This window comes from Macaca mulatta, chromosome 2 (assembly GCF_049350105.2).
Source record: "Macaca mulatta isolate MMU2019108-1 chromosome 2, T2T-MMU8v2.0, whole genome shotgun sequence".
In the NCBI taxonomy this organism is placed as follows: Eukaryota; Metazoa; Chordata; class Mammalia; order Primates; family Cercopithecidae; genus Macaca; species Macaca mulatta.
Genome location: NC_133407.1, coordinates 56662075 through 56676747, shown reverse-complemented (window position 1 = coordinate 56676747; position 14673 = coordinate 56662075). Strand labels below are relative to the sequence as shown.

Below are 14673 nucleotides of genomic sequence, written 5' to 3'. Positions count from 1 at the left end.
TGAGCCGAGATCACACCACTACACTCCAGCCTGGGCAACAGAGCAAGACTCCATCTTAAAGAAAAAGAAAAAAAAAATGCTCATGTGATTTAGGAAGGTAGAAAGTCAGAAGATCTGCAGCAGGCAAACTGGAGGCCAAGGAGAGCCAACTGGTCTAGGTTCTAGGTTGAGTCCAAAGGTATGAAAACTAGGAGAGCCAACAGTACTAGTTCCAATCTGAGAAGTGGTAGGCTTGAGACCCAAGAGGAGGCAGTTATTCAGTCTGAGTTTAAAGAGAGGAGAAGACTGATGTTTCGGCTCACCCAGTCAGGCAAGAGGAGTCCCTCATACTTAGCCTTTTTGTTCTATTCACTTCTTCACTTGATTGGATGAGGCTCGTTCACATTAGGGAGGGCAATCTTCTATACTCAGTCTACCAATTCTAATGTTAATCTCATCCAGGATAACATTGACTGACTCTCCAAGAATAATGTTTGATCAAATGTCTGGGCATCCCATGGCCCAGTCAAGTTGACAGAAAATTGACCATCATAACTTCTCAGTTCAGGTACCTCCTTAGTGCAACTTCCCTGCCCCTATAGTCTGATTTAGTACATTATCCTCCCTTGAATTGCTTGGGAGCACAATATCCTTTTTTGTATTCTTCAGAATTCTTCTCACTTTCCGAAAGTATTACATTTTAAAATAGATGTTATTGACAGAGGAAAATGTTAATTACAAAACATTAAGTATGAGAAGCAATTATGTTTCATTTGTGTCTCAAAAAAGACCTTCTTTTTCTTTTCTTTTTTTTAATTATACTTTAAGTTCTAGGGTACATGTGCACAACATGCAGGTTTGTTACATACGTATACATGTGCCATGTTGGTGTGCTGCACCCGTTAACTCGTCATTTACATTAGGTATATCTCGTAATGCTATCCCTCCCCACTCCCCCCACCCCACAACAGGCCCCAATGTGTGATGTTCCCCACCCGGTGTCCAAGTGTTCTCATTGTTCAATTCCCACTATAAGTGAGAACATGCAGTGTTTAGATTTCTGTCTTTGCGATAGTTTGCTCAGAGTGATGGTTTCCAGCTTCATCCATGTCCCTACAAAGGACATGAACTCATCCTTTTTTATGGCTGCATAGTATTCCATGGTGTGTATGTGCCACATTTTCTTAATCCAGTCTATCATTGATGGACATTTGGGTTGGTTCCAAGTCTTTGCTATTGTGAATAGTGCCGCAGTAAACATACGTGTGCATGTGTCTTTATAGCAGCATGATTTATAATCCTTTGGGTATATGCCCAGTAATGGAATGGCTAGGTCAAATGGTATTTCTGGTTCTACATCCTTGAGGAATCGCCACACTGTTTTCCACAATGGTTGAACTAGTTTACAGTCCCACCAATGGTGTAAAAGCATTCCTATTTCTCCACATTCTCTCCAGCACCTGTTGCTTCCTGACTTTTTAATGATCGCCATTCTAACTGGTGTGAGATGGCATCTCGTTGTGGTTTTGATTTGCATTTCTCTGATGGCCAGTGATGATAAGCATAAAAAAGGCCTTCTTATATATTTAAGGTGAATTGAAGTGCTGCTCTGGGTGTCTTTGATTTCTTTTCTCTGTGCACCCACCACCCACTCAGTACAGCAGAGGCCAGTCCAGCAGCCATGGCAGCAGCAAGGCCACCTTAGCCTCAAAAATCAGGGAATAAGGGGCAGACTTGGAGACTCATACAGGCTTGAAACCTGTTGCCTCTCCTGCATTTATTATCCAAGAGCCAGAAACTGCATGTCTAGTTTAAATACATATTTATATATGTATTCACATAGGACAGTATTTAGCAAGCTCATAAGAAGTTATGTGGTTGAAAAAAAATGAAAATAGAGGAAAAAAAAGACCTTGTTAAGATAACTTTTCTTTTTCAAAATAAAAAGTTTTAAAGTCACTATCAGGCCAGGTGCAGTAGCTCACACCTGTAATCCCAGTGTTTTGGGAGGCCGAGGTGGGAAGATCACTTGAGGTCAGGAGTTCAAGACCAGCCTGACCAACATGGTAGAACCCTGTCTCTACTAAAAATACAAAAATTATCCAGGGGTGATGGCGTTCGCCTGTATTCCCAGCTACTCTGGAGGCTGAGACATGAGAATCACATGAACCTGAAAGGCGGAGGTTGCAGTGATCTGAGATTGCAACATTGCACTGCAGCCTGAGTGACAGAGCAAGGCCCGGTCTCAAAAAAAAAAAAAGTCACAATCATAGTACTGTACTTAATGTACCGTACTTAACTATAAGCAATTTTGAGTATATTATAGGGAATAGAAATTGTTACTATATAACTCATTAAAACATTCACAAAGATATATCTTATTTAGTAGTTCTTTTGCTCTATTTGGTATTAAACATGTGTCTCACCAAAGCATAGCTGTTCAAAATTTTATAAGCAAAGAATTACAGTTGTATTTGCAAATACTAATCAACTGGTGTAATATATATATATATATTTTTTTGAGACAGTGTTTTGCTTTTGTTGCCCAGGCTGGAGTGCAATGGCACGATCTCAGCTCACTGCAACCTCTGCCTCCTGGGTTCAAGTGATTCTTCAGCCTCAGCCTCCCAAGCAGCTGGGATTACAGGCACACACCACCATGCCCAGCTAGTTTTTGTATTTTTAGTAGAGATGGGGTTTTACCATGTTGGCCAGGCTGGTCTCAAACTCCTGACTTCAGGTGATCCACCTGCCTCAGTCTCCCAAAGTGCTGAGATTACAGGAATAAGCCACTGCACCTGGCCCAGTCATATTTTACAATAGTTGAGTGAATAAAAATAAATTTAGAAAAATTAATACAAAAACCTACAACTTAAAAAGGAAACAAAAATTTACAAATAGAATTATCAAAATAAGGAAGAGTCAAGTCCCTGCAAATTAGAGATTTTAGAATAATGATTCCTAAATCAGTTGAAAGTTTGAAACATTGCATACCTAAATGACACATGATGTATTTTATGCCATAACAATGATCATTTGATTTGTAAAACAATTATTTATGAATACAAGTAAGTATTTAGAATAAGATGATTACTTTTAGGTATTGTTTCTCAAAATGTCCTATTGACATTTCTAGTTCAAATTTAAGTTAAACTGATTTCCAGGTGTTTTTGACCTGTGCTTTCTGACTCTTGGCTAATAATAAGTGTAGAAGAGGCAGCAGGTATTAGTGTATGAGTCTCAAACACTTCCCTTCATTCCCTGACTTTTGAGACTTAGGAGGCCTTGCTGACTGACATAGTGGCTGCTGGCCTGGCCTCCACTGTGCTGAGTGGGTGGTGGGCAGAGAAGAGTAATCTAAAACACCCAAAGCAGCACCTCACTTCATCTTTGAGAAAGTCAAGAGTGTTTCAAGTCAAAATAGGTAGAAAGAGAGACCCCCAACGGACAAGAGGAGAGGAATAGAGAGAGATGAGCTGATGCTGATTGAACTCAGTGAGAGCTGACGAGAGAGGGAGGAGGATGAATGTGGTGTGGCTATTGAGCCACATAAGAATCAGAGGGCAAAGGAGGTGGTGAAAGGGATGATAAGATGACTGGTCATGTTACTTTCCAAGAGAACTCAAGAAAACTTTGAATTTCTTACAATGCATTTATTAGAATGTTAAATTTCTTTGCATGTGATACCATGTAGAAGATGGGGCGGCAGACCACCTTTATATGGGATTGCCAAGACCAGCTGGGTCAGGGAGACCCTAACCCAGTGGCACTGAGGAATTAAAGACACACACACAGCAATATAGAGGTGTGAAGTGGGAAATCAGAGGTCTCATAGCCTTCAGAGCTGAGAGCCCCGAACAGAGATTTACCCGTATATTTATTAACAGCAAACCAGTCATTAGTATTGTTTCTATAGATATTAAATTAACTAAAAGTATCCCTTATGGGAAACAAAGGGATGGGCCAAATTAAATGAATAGGTTGGGTTAGTTAACTGCAGCAGGAACATGCCCTTACGACACAGATCACTCATGCTATTGTTTGTGGTTTAAGAATGCCTTTAAGCGATTTTCCGCCCTGGGCGGGCCAGGTATTCCTTGCCCTCATTCCCATAAACCCACAACCTTCCAGCTTGGGCGTTAGGGCCATTATGAACATGTTACAGTGCTGCAGAGATTTTGTTTATGGCCAGTTTTGGGGCCAGTTTATGGCCAGATTTTGGGGGGCTTGCTCCCAACATGTCTCCCTTCTTTTATTTGCAAAGAGATAAAAGCAAGGGCAGCTTTGTCACGGTAAGCTACTTCTCGCAGGAGTTGGGATCCACGTCTGCAGACTATACAAAGACAAACGACATGGATTAAAAGCACAATCATCATTGAAATCACAGAGCTTCCAAGTGTTTTTATCCATTTAAATGGGTTACTAGCTACTAATTTGTCTGCAGCTCCTTTAAGCACTCCATTTCCTGGCATTAAGGTCAGGTGTGTCTGGGATGCTTTAATTTGTTCTTTTAATTTTGCTATATCCAAAAACAAGTTTGTAGAGTGTCCTTCTAGATGCTTTTTTATTCTTTCCCAAATTTTGATCTTATTGAGAGTATTTAATAGTTTCCACAAATCCTTATGTTTAGCTCCTAGAGTGGGCCATATCATTTGAAGTTGAGGTGCCACTATACCACTGTGGTTCCAGATCATAAGAACTTTTGCCATACTTCTTATCATTTCTACCATCTGACCATTTTGTTCAGATCATCTGAACATAGTGTGACCATGGCACACAGACTGAGAGGTGCAATTCAAGCTAAACATCCCCTTAGGGGACCAATTAATAATGATTCCATAGGAATCGTTGTGCAGCACCTCTGCCTGTTCTGCAAAGCAATCTTCCTAAACAAGTACATTCATTTTTCTAACTGCGTCCAATCCTGTTTATAAATAGGTTTTTGTGGGCGGTATGCCTCAATTATATGAGCGGATTTATTATGGTAGATGTTGAGATCAGAAAGCATGTGTAACTGTGTCATCCTAATGTGAGTGATGTAAAAAGAGTTCATTCTACTTCTAACTGCTGTTTGCTGTTGGGTAAATAAAGTCATCAGTTGTGCATCTGTATGAAATCATAACTGAGAATTTTCAATTAACTGTGTGGAGTGAACCACATATGAAGAATCAGAAATCACATTAGTAGGCATATCAAAAGCAGTTAATACCTCAATTACAGCTACAAGCTCCACTTTTTGGGTGTCTGAAAAACTTTACTTTTTGAGCCAGAATAAGAAGCTTTACCATTGCTAGACCCATCTGTAAAAACATTCTCAGCACCTTCAACTGGTTTAAATTTAGTTATTTTAGGGAGAATCCAATTAGTTAATTTCAAAAACTGAAGCAGCTTCATTTTAGGAAAATGATTATCTAGCATACCCACAAAGTCAGCTAAATGGGTTTGCCAAGTAAGACTATTTATAAAAACTTGCTGTATCTGTGCCTTCGTGAGAGGGACAATAATTTTTCCAGGAGCATATCCATGTAATTTAACAATCTAAGTTCTCCCAATCCCTATCATAGTAGCAATTTGATCTAAATAAGGAGTTAGAGTCTGTGAATTAGTATGTGAAAGAAAAAGTCACTCTCCTAAGTCCTGTTCTTGGACAATAACACCAGTAGGTGAATGCTGAGTTGAAAAAAATTAGCAAATCTAGAGTCTTCTCTGGATCTATTCTATTTATCTGAGCTTTATGGACTTGCTTCTCAATCAGTTGTAACTCTGCCCTAGCCTCTTTTGTTAATTGCCAAGGGCTAGTGAGACTAGTATTTCCTCTAAGGATAGCAAACAGATTACTCGTGGCATAGATAGGAATGCCTAGAGCAGGTTGTATCCAATTAATACTCCCGAGTAATTTTTGAAAGTCATTTAATGTTTTTAGTTGATCCCTATGTATGGTTACTTTCTGTGGCACAACGGTAGTGTCATTTACTAAGGTCCCCAAGTAGGAGTAAGGAGTAGTAGTCTGAGTATTTTCAGGAGCTATAATTAAACCAGCGTGAGAAATCGAATTTTACAAGTGATCATAACATTGGAGTAATATTTATCCAGTGGGGGCAGCACAAAATATATCATCCATATAGTGAATGACGTAGCACTGTGAAAATTTTTTATGAGTAGGTTCAATTGCTTGCCCCACATACATCTGGCAAATAGACGGTTTAACATGTCCTGTGGCAACACTTTCCAGTGAAAATGCTTAGCAGGCTGCAGGTTGTTTACTGCAGGAATTGTAACTGCAAACCTGCAAACCATTCACAGTCTTGCTCAACTAAAGGGATAGTAAAGAAACAGTCTTTTAAATCTATGACTATTAAAGGCCAATTTTTTGGAATTATAGCAGGAGAAGACAATCCTGGCTGTAATTCTACCATAGGTTGCAACTGAATTGATAGCTCTTAAGTCAGTTAACATTCTCCATTTACCTGATTTTTTCTTAGTTACAAAAACTGGAGAATTCCAAGGAGAAAATGTTGGAGCTATGTGCCCATTTTCCAATTGTTCGGCAACTAATTTCTCTAAAGCCTCCAGTTTTTCTTTACTTAGTGGCCATTGTTCTATCCAAATTGTCTTATCTGTTAGCCATTTTAAAGGTATAGGTTCTGGAGGCTTAACAATGGCCGTCATCAAAAATTATTTCCTAATCTTTGGCGGGAACTTTGCCTTTCTGCTTGAAACGGTTCTTTCAAACCTTGCAAATTTTGTTTCTAGTCCTATACCAGGGACATACCCCACTTCATGCATTGTATGTTGACTTTGAGGGCTATATAATTGTTCTGGAATTACAACTTGTGCTCCCCATTGTTGTAATAAATCTCTTCCCCATAAGTTTTACAGAAGTTATAATTGGCTGAATAGTCCCAGATTGTCCATTGGGCCCCTCACAATGCAAAATATAACTACTTTGATATACTTCAGGGGCTTTACCAACTCCAACTATGTTAAATTGAGCACGTTGAATTGGCCACATGCACAGCCAGTGCTGTGGAGAAATTATTGCAATGTCCCCTCCTGTATCTACCAAACCTTTAAATTTCTTTCCCTAAATAGTTATTTCACAGGTAGGATGTTTATCAGTAATTTGATTTACCCAATAAGCTGCTTTGCCTTGTTTATTTGTGCTCCCAAATCCTCCTGTTCGTTTAGTTTCACTTTTTCCCATTCCCACATACGGCACAATCAGGAGCTGTACTATGCGCTCTCCTGGCTCTGCTTTCCAGGGAACAGAAGTAGACATAACAATTTGAATTTCCCCATTGTAATCTGAATCAATGACTCCTGTATGTATTTGTACGCCTTCTAAACTTATACTAGATCTTCCTAAAAGTAATCCTATTGTCCCTGCTGGCAAGGGTCCACAGACTCCTGTTGGGACCTTTTGCGGGGGTTCCCCAGGCAGAAGGCTCACAGCTTTTGTGCAGCATAAATCTACTGCAGCACTACTGGCTGTGGTGGGTGACAGACATTGTACAGGCGTGAGGGATTGGCCCAAGCGGGAAATGCCCCGGTTTAGAACGGGGCCCAGGATGGGCCCCTCCTGGTGTTTCCCAAAATAGGGTTCCCTTCTTTATCAAACTTAAGAGTGACACAGACTAGCCCAATGTTTTCGTTTTTTACATTTTGGATATATTTCAGGCTCAACAGTTTTCTTTTTTCCCCTATCTGGCGGCCTGACTTGACTTTTTCTACATTCTTTTTTAGTATGACTAGGCTTCCCACAGTTAAAACAAGCTCCAGGAAATGGAGTATTTCCTTTATCCACCCTCAGTCCTGCCATTGCCTGTGCCAACAAGGTAGCTTTATGCAGATTACCTCCAATACCATCACAGGCCTTGATATAATCAACTAAATGTGCTTTCCCTCTGATGGGTCGCAAAGCAGCCTGGCAATTGGGATTAGCATTGTTGAAAGCTAGTAACTGCAACACTATGTCCCGAGCAGCCGAATCTGCAATCATCTTTTTAAGAGACTCCTGTAACCGAGCTATAAAATCAACATATGGTTCTCTGGGTCCCTGTTTTATAGCACTACAGGAAAGGTATTGTTCTCCACCTGAAGTGATTTTTTTTCCCAAGCTCTAATGCACACTCCTCTAAACTGTTCTATGGCTTCATCCTGAATGACCAGTTGTGCATCTAAACCAGCCCAGCTGCCAACCCCCAAAAGTTGGTCTACAGTTATATTAATTTGAGGTTGGGCCTGGGCATTGTGAGGAGCCTGAATGGAAGCTTCATCTCTCCACCAAATTTTAATTGACAAGAATTGAGCAGGAATTAGACAAGCTCGAGTAAGAGCGTCCCACTCAGTAGGAATAATCCGACTGGAAACAGTAACATTCTTTAAGGTCCCATTACAAAAGGAGAACCTGGTCCATACTGACTTATTGCTTGTTCTAATTCTTTGAGTAATTTTAAAGGAAAAGGCTGAAATGTAGATACAATATTTCCCTCTTGATCCAGGGGGTGTATTCTAACAGGGAACTGCCAAGCCTCTAAATCACCCTCTCATCTAGCTTGCTGAATTCCTGCCTGAATAGAACTAAGAGCAGTTGCTCGAGGAGCTGCTTGAACAGTCACTGGGGTAACTACTTTTCACCCAGTGTCCTCCGGAAAAGAAAGATCTGGGGGGTCATTTTCTTCAAAATGATAATGAGGGGGTGCAGAAGAGTAGCAATGAACCTCTCCTTCCTTTGCCACTTTAGCTTTAGCTGGCAAATAAACATGTTCTGTAACCTCTTGTTACTTCGCTATACTCTCCTTTCTCCTTCTCATTAGTGTGAAAAAGTTCCAAGGTGGAACGAACCAGACCCTACACCTGTCCCACTGTTACCCTGACACTTCCGAGCTCCCCTTCTTACTCACCACAGGGATTGCTTTAAGAGTACTTGAGTGTCCTCCAGCTAGTTTTCCATTCCAACTGTCACTCTGGTGACTCTTTGACCTGGATTCTAGCCCCCACAATGGACGCCACTTGCCGAGACCAGCTTGGTTGGGGAGACCCTAACCCTGCAGCGCTGGAGGAATTAAAGACACACACACAGCAATATAGAGGTGTGAAGTGGGAAATCAGGGGTCTCACAGCCTTCAGAGCTGAGAGCCCCGAACAGAGATTTACCCAAGCATTTATTAACAGCAAACCAGTCATTAGCATTGTTTCTATAGATATTAAATTAACTAAAAGTATCCCTTATGGAAAACGAAGGGAAGGGCCGAATTAAATGAATAGGTAGGGCTAGTTAACTGCAGCAGGAACATGCCCTTAGGACACAGATTGCTTATGCTATTGTTTGTGGCTTAAGAATGCCTTTAAGCAGTTTTCCACCCTGGGCGGGCCAGGTATTCCTTGCCCTCATTCCCATAAACCCACAACCTTCCAGCTTGGGTGTTAGGGCCATTATGAACATGTTACAGTGCTGCAGAGATTTTGTTTATGGTCAGTTTTGGGGCCAGTTTATGGCCAGATTTTGGGGGGCTTATTCCCAACATGGGAGGATGAGAGCTATGCCCTCTATCAAACAAAAACTCATTTAAGATCTTTATAACTTTAAGTGCTAAACTAATCATCTAGTGTCCAAATACCATTATCAAATACCATCATCTCTACTTCGAAACGTAACTCAAACCTGACCATTTCCCATCCCTTCCTCTTCTAACTGCTGCATAATCTTGACTTGTCTCCTCTTTGATGTTCATCTTCATATTGCTATAGTAGCTAAAGTAATTCTTTTTAAGTGTTAATCATATTATCAATCTTCTGACATTATCCCTCCAATGGATTCTCATCAAACTCAGAATAAAGTCCTCGCCAAGACTTCTAAGGCCCTCCATGAGCTATGTCCTTTTGAACTCTACATTCATCCCTTTCTTGTTCACTTTCACACACCAACTCTGTCTAAAACAAATCCCTGCCCGCCATTTTCTCAATTCATACTCTATATATTTCTTCTTATAACACCCATCAGTACCTAAAATTATATCTTATATTTCTCTATTTTTTTTTCTATATCTCTTTCTGTAATATACACTTTATAAGGACAAGGACTTTGCTCTGTGCACAGCTTCTGGTCCACTGCTAAACTAATGCCTTTAATTCTAAGGTTGAATTAGAAAAGTCAGAAATTAAATGTTATTAAATAATCAATTACATGTGTAAGAATAAGGCCAGGCACGGTAGCTCATGCCTGTAATTCCAGCACTTTGGGAGGTCAAGGCAGGTGAATTGCTTGAGGTCAGGATTTCAAGACCAGCCTGACCAACATGGTGAAACATCATCTCTACTAAAATTCAGAAATTAGCCAGGCATGGTGACAGGTGCCTGTAATCCGAGCTCCTCAGGAGGCTGAGGCAGGAGAATCACTTGAACTCAGGAGGCAGAGGTCAGAGGTTGCAGTGAGACTGAGCAACTACACTCCATCCTGGATGACTAAGCCAGACACCATCTCAAAAAAAAAAAAAAAAAAAAAAAAAAAAAAAAAAGGCGCTAATAAGAATCCAAGACAAGTAAACAATTTAAATTGAACCTAAATTAAATTATTTCTTTAAATTTCAATAATACCATTAAACAAAGAACTGATGATTCTACATTTGACTTTTTTTCTCTTTAGTGTACTTTTTTGGAAAGAAAAGCAGTAAATATTAAGTGATGATATCAGGGAGGGAAGGGGTTAGAATCATACAGAGTGAAGAGAAAATGAGACCGAAGATGTAAAAACAAGGAGGCAGAGAATGCAGGAAAACTGTATTATTGCATGTGGGTGGTGGTCTTGAATTAATCATTCTCCACATGGAAAGACAGTTCAGGGACCTTAGTTTATGAAGTCCCCCACTGTTAGCTCCCCAAATGACTGTGGTCTTAAATGTACTAATTACCTCAAAATACTGACTTAATATATCACATTTGATCTTATATAAAATGAAGGAAGATTTAACATAATCGTGGTGAAGAAAACTGGTTCTCAAGTAATGTTTAAAATGTCAAAAATTGTATATACAAATATTTAAGTCCCTTTACATTCGTTGTTTCAATTCTGAATATCCCTTCTTCTCCTCAGTCTTTGTTCTGATTTGTTGGGAAATGAAAAAGATTAACCTCATCAGATATATTTTTCTCCGAGTTTGCCTGCAGCTAAACCAGATGGTTTATAAAAATATAATCATTTCTCAGAATTCTTTACTGAAACTTCAATAAGATAAATGTGCGCTTAAGAATAATCATACAGTATAATTATATAATATGCATTAATGCCTTTTTTTAAAGTACCATATCTATTTTAATTTTGATAACTAATCCTAAGTGAATTTTAACAGCTAGATATTTTCTTGTCAGTGTCTGGGTCTTGCTCTTGATCTGTTTCTGCTTCTATAGAAGGAAGAGCTCAGCTGGAAACCTGTCATTTACTCAGTGCCTTACTGTCTTATTGCTAGAGCTTTGCTGCCCTCCCTACAATATCCTCTGAGAGTGCTTTCCCTTTATTCTTTTTCTTTCTCTGGTAACTTATCTTGCCTGTGAATCTTCACTTTTTGGAAGTTGCTTCATGTTTGGAACACCTTGGCTGTTCTCTGGCAGGCCAAATGTCTTTTGCCTGTGTTCAAAATCCTTTGCATTCCCCATCCTATTAGATTCTCAGCATCTGTCCTAACTCTCCCTGTTCCCTGTGAATGACCTTCCCTTCCCATTAAAGCTATGTGCTCTGCGAACCCTAGCACCTAACCCTTGAAGGACATCACAGTCCAGGAGGTCTTACTTTCTGTACAGGATCAGGAACAGTTTTGTCCTTTTTCTGATATAGTTTCCTCCCAGATGCCATCAGAAACATATTTATTATGCATTTATTGAGAATTTATCATGTGCCAGGCTCTGGGTTTCTCAACTAATTCTTACAATAATCCTCTGAAGTAAGTACAATTCTCAGCATTTACAAATTATTTGTTTTTCCATAATCTTTGCTAGAACTGACAGGAATAAAAGTACACCAAATATCTTCGGTAGCTGATTTCAGAAACCACCTGAAAGGATCTAGCCCTTCTTTATTTTATACATATACTTTAAGTTCTGGGTTACATGTGCAGAATGTGCAGGTTTGTTGCATAGGTATACATGTGCCATGGTGGTTTGCTGCACCCATCAACCTGTCATCTAGGTTTTAAGCCCCACATACATTAGGTATTTGTCCTAATGCTCTCCCTCGCCTTGACCCCACCCCTGACAGGCCCCGGTGTGTGATGTTCCTCTCCTTGGGTCCCTCCCAATGAGTGGGAACTCACACTTATGAAGGAGAACATGCGATGTTTGGTTTTCTATTCCTGGATCTAGCACTTCTTAAACTCTTTTTGCTTAGGGTTTTTTTGTTTTTTTTTTTTCTATTTCAACTTTTTAATTTCTAGATACAGTTTTTGAGAATGCTATGACCCATAAATAAAATAAATATTTGTGGCTTCTCCTTATTTGACATTTTATTCTACAGCATAGTGAAATAAATTCTCATTAGTTTAAAAGGTACACATTAAAAGAATGATACTGCTAGATTTAACTTGCTAAAGCCAATGAGTAATAAAGTGTAATTTAAATATAGCCTGGTTCATTGGTATCCTAATTACAAATGATTTTTACTTATAAGTAAAAAATATATATATAACATAAACCAATTGAAACACATATAGGAAGCCTATTCCAGGTACATTTTAATTCTGACAATGGGCTTGTAATAAGGCTAAATATTTTAAAATTTGTTCTTGTAATGCTTTGCTAATACTAAAAATATTAGCTTTAATTAACCAGAATTAAGTTTTTACTATAGTAATGACTAAGTAAGATTAAAACTATAATAAAACAACCAAAATAAAATTGCATATAGTACAAAAAACTTTTGATATAATAACTACTGTTTTTCTTCTCTATATTTTTAGCTACCTTTCCTCCTTCAAGCGGTAATAAGCAGTAAAAATATTCAGTACCTATTCTCCTCTGGGAAGGATGACACAACAGAGACAATGGCAGGTAAGGCAAATTCTTGACATTTTTTAAAATTTGTATTTTTAATTGACAAATAATAATTGCACGTACTCATGGAGTTCATAGTGATGTTTCAATACAAAGAATGAACAGTGATGTGATGGTTAATACTGAGTGTCAACTTCATTGGATTGAAGGATGCAAGTATTGTTCCTGGATATGTCTGTGAGGATGTTGCCAAAGGAGATTAACATTTGAGTCAGTGGACTGGGAAAGGCAGGCCCACCCTTAATCTGGTGGGCACAATCTAATCAGCTGCCACCAAATATAAAGCAGGCAGAAAAACATGAAAACGCAAGACTGGCCTAGCCTCCCAGCCTACATCTTTCTCCCTTGCTGGATGCTTTCTGCCCTTGAACATCAGACTCCGAGTTCTTCAATTTTGAGACTTGGACTGGCACTCCTGCTCCTGAAGCTTACAGATGGCCTATTGTGATCATGTAAGTCCATACTTAATAAACTCCTTTATATGTCTACCCTATTAGAGATAGGGTATCTGTTGTATGTATACACACACACACACACACACACACATATATCTCCTTTATGTATCTACCCTATTCTGTCCCTCTAGAGAACCCTAATACAAATAAGATTAGGATAATTAGCATATTCATCATCTCAAGTATTCATTATTTCTTTCGATTAGAATGTTCAATATCCTCCTTACAGCTATTGGAAACTATATATTAGTGTTGACTACAGACATCTTACAGTGATATAGGACAGTAGAATTTATTCCCTCTATCTAGCTATAATTTTGTATCCTTTAACAAATTTCCCCCTATCCTTCCCTTCCTTCTACCCTTCCCAGCCTCTGGTACTCTCTGTTCTACTTTTTACTTTTATGGGATCAACTTTTTTTAACTTCCACATATGAACAAGAACATGCAATGTTTAACTTTCTGTTTCTGGCTTATTTCACTTAACATAATGTTCTCCAGCCCATCCATGTTGCCACAAATGACTTCATTGTGTTTTATGTCTGAATAGTACTTCATCTAATATGTATAGTATATTTTCTTTATTCATTTATCTGTTGATGGAGACCTAAGTTGATTCCACATCTTGGCTATTGTGACTAGTGCCGCAATAAATGTGAATAAATGTGGGGGTGCAGATGTCTCTCCAAAACAATGATTTCCTTTTCTCTGGATAGATTCCCAATAGTGGGATTCCTGGGTCATAGGCAGTCCTATTGTAGTTTTTTGAGGAAACTTCAAACTATTCTTTATAGTGGCTGTACTAGTTTGCATTCCCAACAACAGTATGTAAGAGTTCCTTTTTCTCCACATTCTTGTTAGCATTTGTTAATTTTTGTCTTTGTGCTAACAGGCCGTCCTAACTGGCATAAGATGATACCTCATTTTGGTTTTGATTTACATTTCTCTGATGGGCATTGTTTCATATATTTGTTGGTCATTTGTATGTCTTTTGAGAAATGTCTGTTCAAATTATTTACCCATATTTTAACCTGATTGTTATTTTTGCTGTTGAGATGTTTAAATTCCTTGTATATTCTGGATATCAATACCCTGTGAATGAGTAGTTTGCAAATATTTTATCCCATTCTGTTGACTGCCTTTTCACTCTGTTAATTGTTTCCTTCGCTGCTGTGCAGAGGCTTTTTAGCTTGATATA

The 14673-nt window shown here is 38.9% G+C and overlaps 1 long non-coding RNA gene across 1 annotated transcript in view; it reads left to right on the top strand.

Annotated features, from left to right (window-relative positions):
• Positions 1-14673, top strand: part of LOC114676287 (uncharacterized) — a 279737-nt gene that overhangs the window by 145944 nt on the left and 119120 nt on the right. Inside the window, exon 3 of the long non-coding RNA XR_013414529.1 lies at positions 12927-13017. This is a non-coding gene — a long non-coding RNA (uncharacterized LOC114676287). The remainder of the gene's footprint in view (positions 1-12926; positions 13018-14673) is intronic.